The sequence below is a fragment of the Paramormyrops kingsleyae genome, chromosome 4 (genome assembly GCF_048594095.1).
Source record: "Paramormyrops kingsleyae isolate MSU_618 chromosome 4, PKINGS_0.4, whole genome shotgun sequence".
NCBI classification, from domain to species: Eukaryota; Metazoa; Chordata; class Actinopteri; order Osteoglossiformes; family Mormyridae; genus Paramormyrops; species Paramormyrops kingsleyae.
This window is the reverse complement of record NC_132800.1, coordinates 35659039-35666551: the sequence shown is the minus strand read 5'-3', so window position 1 is coordinate 35666551 and position 7513 is coordinate 35659039. Positions and strand designations below refer to the sequence as shown.

At 41.8% G+C, this 7513-nt stretch overlaps 1 protein-coding gene across 1 annotated transcript in view; it reads left to right on the top strand.

The window, feature by feature from the left end:
• Positions 1-6771: 6771 nt before the first annotated feature.
• The window catches only part of LOC111845839 (histone-lysine N-methyltransferase 2C-like), a 78004-nt gene continuing 77262 nt past the window's right edge, over positions 6772-7513 (top strand). The window contains exon 1 of the mRNA XM_072711232.1: positions 6772-7500. The gene's annotated coding sequence lies outside the window, so the exon portion shown is untranslated. The remainder of the gene's footprint in view (positions 7501-7513) is intronic.

Genomic DNA, 7513 nt, shown 5'->3' with positions numbered 1-7513 from the left:
AGGAGACAGGTTACAATAAGATAATAATTCGGCAAGTACCGTCTCAAATAAACAAGGAAGTATAATATTAATGGACACTGACTATTAATTTGAAAGTTCACTTCACATTTACAGACAGTAAACTTCCTTTGTAGATTTTTGTCCAGAAAAAAACATTAAAAACTTTCTCTCAAAAACTGTCAAACTGTCTGTTTTGCGACTATTATTTTGCGAAGCCATTTTTTTATAATCTGATGCCACAAACGTAGAGAAACTCGTTGAGACACATGTTCACGGTACAGTAGTTCTCAAATTTTTTTTTTACAGGAAGCTGAGTGTCTGGGCTGACCAGCATCAGCGGGTGTCATTACCCATAAGCACTTGGGGCATGACTACGACGACCACATGGCGTTAAGTCCTAGCACCTGGATTTACGAATGACGCTCCTCCTGATCTCCATGTTTGCACTTTCTCTTCGAGAATAACTCCCACCAGACCAAAGCTTCCCGTCTGTGTCCAGGTGGTGGATAGGTGAAGTCACTGAGCTTAACACGTTCTCCTCAGTGCTTGTGGTTCACTGTGGCTCAAAGCAGACAGATACTGTGTTCAGGTTCCCTCCAAAATAATGGCCAAAAGTAGGGGTACTGAAATGTTGCTTTTTTGCTATTTGCACAAATATCAGTACAGGTGTATTGGAATGCTTATTTTCATATATCCCATCATGCTCTCCTTTGAGACATACACACACATCTACAGTTAAGAGCAAAGCTTTGGGTCTGAGCATGGCTGTTTGGAATAAGAACAATTCAAAGGTTCCAGAACAACAGGAGCCCTAAAACGTTTGGAACATAACTGGATTGGTCTGGGTCTGGGGGCCAGTTTGAGAGGCTATCATGGTGCCTGAAATCTCTAGCAGGACCCCTGGGTCTGAGCACAGACTCAGGCATCTATCCTGCACTCAGAGCGGTTATTTTGGGGTGAAGGGCCTGCTGAATGTGACTCACACTGGCGACCTTCCAGTCACAGGGGAAGAGGCCTAACCCACTCGACCACAACAAGGCAGTCCTCCTGGCTGGTGCAGTCTGGAGGGCAGCTGTGCATTTCCACAGGACTCCACAAAAGGCACGCAAGCCTGATATTATAATCTATAGCAGGATTTTTTTTCTTTTTTTTGAGGAAAAACTGCTTCGCACAAAGGTACAACGGCAGTTCCCTTCCTGGATCTCGAAATAACTGCAATCCCAACACATTTCATTCAGCACTGATTTATATGGTGGATAAAAGCATGGGTATATTATGGGTATAAAATGCAAGCAGCATTTTAAATAAAAACACAGGAAAGACAAATAACAGAACTAGACCCCCCCCCCCCCCCCCCGGGGTCTAACAATGGGACGTTCCTCCATATATGGAAAAACCCACTAAGATACAGGATCTAAGGTCCCAGACAGCAGATCACCTGATCTCTAAGCCTGCTAATTTATCGCAGCACCAGCAGTTTCACTGCATTACATTAATATTTACAGTAACGGTATTTCAGGTTGCGGGTATGTGCTGTTAGCCATCATGCCCCCTGCTGGTCTACACAGAGCTTCCTCACTTACATGGCTTTGAACAGCGTTAGTCAAGTCTCAGTAAATAAGAGACATTGTGTGAAGTCCGTGCGTTCTAAAACTGATGCTGTAGTACAAGAAGTTTTGAATGGACAGTATGCCCCCTGCTGGCCATCTATGGGAGTGTTTCTATTGCGGCACAATGCAAAGTCCGCGGGACTATATGCATTCCTGTTAGGTTGAAAGTGCACGTTAAGGAATATTTTAATTTTCTTTGTAGATGCTTTTTTTTTCTTTGCTTTTGGTCATTCAAGAATGTTGTTAGCATTTAGTGAACAACAGAGGTAAAACGGAAGTATTTATTGAGGTTTTAGTACTGAAAAGCATCTCTTTCCTTTTCCTCCATTCCTCTTTTAAATTGGTTTCTTAGGAATTCCATTTTCCATTTAATTTACAGGTGAACATACATTTTATACCAAGCACCAAAACATGCTGATTATTCAGAGTCCAATGAAAAGTATTAAAGGGGAATTTAAGGAATCTTAAGGAGCAAACGACCAAGGGAGCGGGGCACTATTTTTTACTGTAATTAAATATTGATGTCCGTCTGTAATGTAAGATCTACACCCACCGTGAGATTATAATAATGTCTGCTCAGTTCTCCGTTAACGGAGCCTGCCTCTTCACATTGTAATCTGGCTTGTACATTACCTTATCTCTCTGGCCGCTGCATACATCTGTTTCCAGAGTCTTGTTAAGAGGATTTTCATCAAGACCCGTTTGCCCTTTTGGGTTTTACTACTGATTACAAAGTGATTAATTTAAATTCTTCTATTACAGCATATTACCTAGTACATCATTTACGGACTGGGGCGTCATTTTGTTAATGTTTAAAAGCCGAACCGGTTTTATATGCAGGGGAACACTCTTTCCTAAAAATGTACACGATACAATGTTTTCTGGAATCGGAAGCAGCCAGGTTTTCACGTGTTAGCATGGGTGCGTGACTAGGAACTTGGCATTTGGAGGGAACGGGGAAGGGAGTAACGAATGGGGATTTAATAGATATTTTGTGATAAACGAGTTCAGGTAAAACTCTAGATGTTTTATTTCTTCGTTTAGTTATTCTTTGTGCAGTTTCGAAAGGGCTGTGGGCTAGACAAATGACAAATTTCAAAACGATCCATCTTTCGTGTATCTTAGAAAGAAATACTTTGAAGACATGATTCATGAAATCTCTAAGAACGCATTCATCTTATAATTAGATTAAAAACTTTGTTGAATTCAGTATAGCACAAATAACAGTGTTAGCAGTGAACTTTAGTCTTAAGTACAGATAGGCCTATATATCTAATGCACGCCGATACATATCAATTAAAACACAATGAGGATGCATTAATGTTAATCGATGCATTTAAACAGAACGTCTATATAAGGCATTAATCGCCAGTTCTCTAATTCAACACTAGAGGGCATCCTATGATAAATTAACAGTGCAAAACTTTACACTCACTTTTTGAGTGAAACGTAATGTTCTTTTTTAAACTCAGGTTATACAAATTTTCGATGACACTTCAATTTTACACTATATCAGAAATGTCAACAATAAAATATATGGTCATAACAATAAAATGTTTTAGGCCTACATCTGGATAGAATTATGCCTGAACTGACACACGGTTAAATAAAAATAACTTTGAACCAATTTAAGTTTGATTATGCGCATATGTAGCATGAAATGTACTGTACATCATCAGAAGCACTGCAAAATGATGCCAGTTTTAACGAGAAAAAAACGGTCTGGTTCAATGACTTCAAACGGAGAACAGACATTGTTTATTGGGATGTCACTGAGGCACGTGCTAATTTAGAAATGTCGTGTATTTTTCTGTTTACATCTTTATTGATTTATGTTAGATTAAAATGACGTTGCCGTTTTCCCGAACAATAGCCCCACTGCTAAGATTTCCAGACGGTACAAATTTCAGCAAGTAATCAATACAGAAATCCCCAAAGGCTAATATCTTCTTTTTTTTTTAACGCGTGCTGCTGAGAGCGCCACCTGCAGAGAGGGAGAAAACACAGGGGGGCGGGGGGAAAGGTGGATTAAAACGACAACGCAGAGTGGACAAGTTTCCCGTACAGAAGTCGCGGCGTTTCGAGGATGCAGCTTCACTTAAACTTTTCATACACAAGTTGACCTCTGTGAATAAAACTGGGTACACTTTCTGATGACCAGCTTTACATTTCACCAAACTGCAGCCCAAGGATACACGGCGAATATAAATCTCCTTCTAAGCTAACCTCTGGATAGTGAGATAACATAATATCCAGGTGAGTAAACAGCACAAAAAGGATACCGATCAGTCCCCAGTTATTCAATCTGCTCTCCTTGGTTACACTAGTACGTCAAACCGCTTACTAGTTGCCCTGCAATGAGTCACGCATTTACTAATCACACATTCGCCAATAACACTTTGACAGATTCCTGTCATACCACTTACTGTCTCCCGGCTGATTAGAGGTCCCACTCTGCAGTGGGGCTGTGACACATGGGAATCGCTGCCGCAGTAAATGTTTATCAGGCCGGGCCCCAGCCAATCTAATCATGCGTGACACCTGAAATTTACAAGCTGTGTCCATTCATAATTTCTGCCCAAGCTACAAATCACAGAGCAATCAGAGGCTTTGGACGAAGACTGCGCTTCGATCAGAACTGCTGACGGCGCCTTGCAGCAAAATAAATGTACAGTAAATAACCATGACAGCCAGATTCCACAAAGAACCCTAAATCACTGGAATCCACTTTCAGCTATGTCCGGATGCCGGCCATAATGCCATATGCTTATATAATGCATTTAAAAAATATTGGAAATATCGAATAATAAAAACAAACATGGAATAAAAATGTTTCAGTCCCGAGGAGATATGCTTTTGTGAAGACCTAACACAGAAAAACTCATAGGTGACGTCCTGGTTTGGAGGCCACAATGGGTGACCAGGCTGAACTACGACACATGAAGGGTGTCATTTTTATGATTAACATAAAACTACTGTAATTAGTGGGTGGCATCGTGGCACAGAGGTTAAGACTGTTGCCTCCCATCTTTAGGACCAGCATTTGAGTCCCCGCTATGGTTCTGTGTGTGGAGTTTGCATGTTCTGCCCGTGTCATCGCGGGGTTTCCTCTAGATACTCGGGTTTCCCCCCACAGTCTAAAAACACGGTGAGGTTCATTGAAGTTGCTAAATTGCCAATAGGTGTGCATGTGTCACTGAATGGTGTGTGAGTGTGACCTGCGATGGGTTGTTTCTCCTGCCTTGTGCCCCCGCACTCCAGACCCCCCAACAGAGGGGTGTAGCTGACTGGTAGTTCTTGCCAGCTGAGGGGAAGGGGTCTCCCTCCGTGAATTTATGCCATGGGTGGGAGATTTTCCATGATCGATGCCTACCTTCATCAATTATGGTGTGCCTGAATAATAATAATAATAATAATACTAATAATAATAAATTTTCCTAGAGGAATGTCTTAAATAAGGAAGTAAGGATGTAGATTCTGTCTGTTTTACGTCATTTTGCTTAGGGCAGCATCATGACCACATGTGGGCTGGAGTAACACGTTACGTCTGAGTAACCCAAAAGTTTGTTATCACACTGAGAAGTGGCCTCCTCCCCTCCCATTGTCCTCAGTATTTACTGTCGTGCTGAAAGCTCAAGGCCACCAAAGTCTTATGAGGTTCAACTGCTCTGTTATACCTGATAAATATGCAGAACTGCTAGCCTAACTTGTGTTTTTAAAAACACGGTTCTGAGCAGTATTAAGCAGCGCCGTGTTCTTTAGCTTTAATTTGTGTGTCTGTTTTCCTCTCGGGGCAGCTGACTTGGCTATAGTGCATAATCACTGGGCAGCTATATGGTGGTAGATCAAAGTTGCGTTTGAAGTCAAGGTTTACTATGGTGTCAACGGTGAAACAATAACTTTTGTGGGGTATTGAAGCAAATAAAAGCAAATTTTCGAGGAACAAACTTAGAATGAGAAAAACTACAAAGGCCTGATAAGTTGTACAGCAAACAGAACAACAAGCTTGTTTTGGGGTTAAGGCTGCCCATGTAGCTTAAATTAAATGTCTGTCTCGCCCAAAATGAAACATTTTTATCTTTTCATCTAAATAAAAAAAATTCATCTTAGCATGGTTTGTAAATCATGATGTCAGACCAGAGAGACATTAAAGGTATCATTGATGTTTTGGGGGTTGGACAGTGACCTTCCGCCCCTTGTTGATCAGTCTGGAGCGTTCTGTTGACTTCAGGGACGGCATAAGATCATTGTGGCTCTGGTCCCTGTACCGATCAACCACCATTTGCTCAGGTGCCAGACGCACAGTGGCATAGAGGAAAAACTCGCAGCAAGCAAATGCAAAGCAATCAATGCACAAAACTGAACACCCACCGTTTCATAGATGCGGCCCCACTTAACGGATGTTGACTTTCGAGTTGCCTGGCATCAGGCATGCTATGGGGGTTCATTTTGCTCAGGGAGTAGCTATGTCTCTGTCTGAGACATTTTCACACCATTGTTTAATTCATTGGACAGGGAGAAGTCAGAATAACCTTTCATAACACACACCAATGAAAATCGTATATTTTTGTTGTTTCCCCGATGCTTTCTTTTACTTTGTGTACTGTTAGACCACACTAATTAGGCCAACACACCCCTTTGTGTAAAGGCACATCGCTTTCAATTGCACAGACGTTGAGCTCTTAAAGGAGCCTATACTAAAAACAAAAAAGAAGACGGAAAATTATACAAGCCTGATCATTCACATTTCCTGAATATGCTATCGAATTATTTAGACAATGACTTAATTTTTAAGGTGTCCTTTTAAATAAGAGTGTACGTAAAACAATAACACCGTTACACGACCCAATCCGCTCCGTAAACTCCATGTCCGCGTTTAACTTTCTCCACTCGGCTGCTGGTTGAAAAAAAAGACTCCTCACCTGGAGCGTGCTCCGCTGTATCAATGCGCAGGGTCGGCGAGGCTTTTCATAAAACGTCCGGAGCCTCTAACTCACGCCCGTAGCGATTTTAACGTCATTCCGATTAAAAGAAAAAACAAACGGGGGGAAAATAAACTGACGAAAGCCCGCATTCGCCCTGACTTTTCCCCTTTGCGGTGGTGACACCGAGGCCCGGCGCACAACTTAAAATCTGAAGTGGCGCACTATTTGTCTGAGAAGTGGTCGACAGGCGGTTCTTCGGCCGCTCTTAAACATGGCCGCCGCAGCCGAGCGAAAGCTGCAACTTTAAATTTCGGATTTTAAAAGGGGGAAAGTGGCCCTTTCTTCGCCGCGGAAACGGGCAGCCTTCAGCGGGATACCCGCTCCGCAAGTAACGGCATCCATGCGGGAGCCCCACGGCAGCCTTTCGGGGGTTCCCCCGCTCGTATACATTGCATAAGGGCTGGAGAAGAAAATAGAATTATATCCATTTTTTTTTTCCTCCTTTGAATTGTTATTGTTTTCTTGTGCGTGTCCGGTGACATTTTGACAGGATCACACGGACATGGCTTGTTTTTTTCGCCAAGGATGGAGAATGAGTTCCAAGGGATGTAATGTGGTTTTGTTTGTGAGAAAGGAGAGCGACCGTATGCCTCTCTGTTATTGAAAGGGAAAAGACGCTGATCGCAGTGCTGGATTCTACATGTGTTTTATATATACATATGTATATTTTTTTGCGCAATCGGACAAATTATTGTTGGATTATAACTGTGTGCCTCCGAAACGCATGGACTGCATTTCTTGTTTCCACTAGATCATTCGCACAGGAGAGTAATATATGTATATTCATATATATATGTATACACCCCAACCCCCAACACTCAGAAAATACTAAACAAAGTATTATATTTCACATATGACATTAAAGGTCATGAAGGAGATAATCCCAAACTTCTAGGGTTAAAAAGGTAAGTTTTTTTT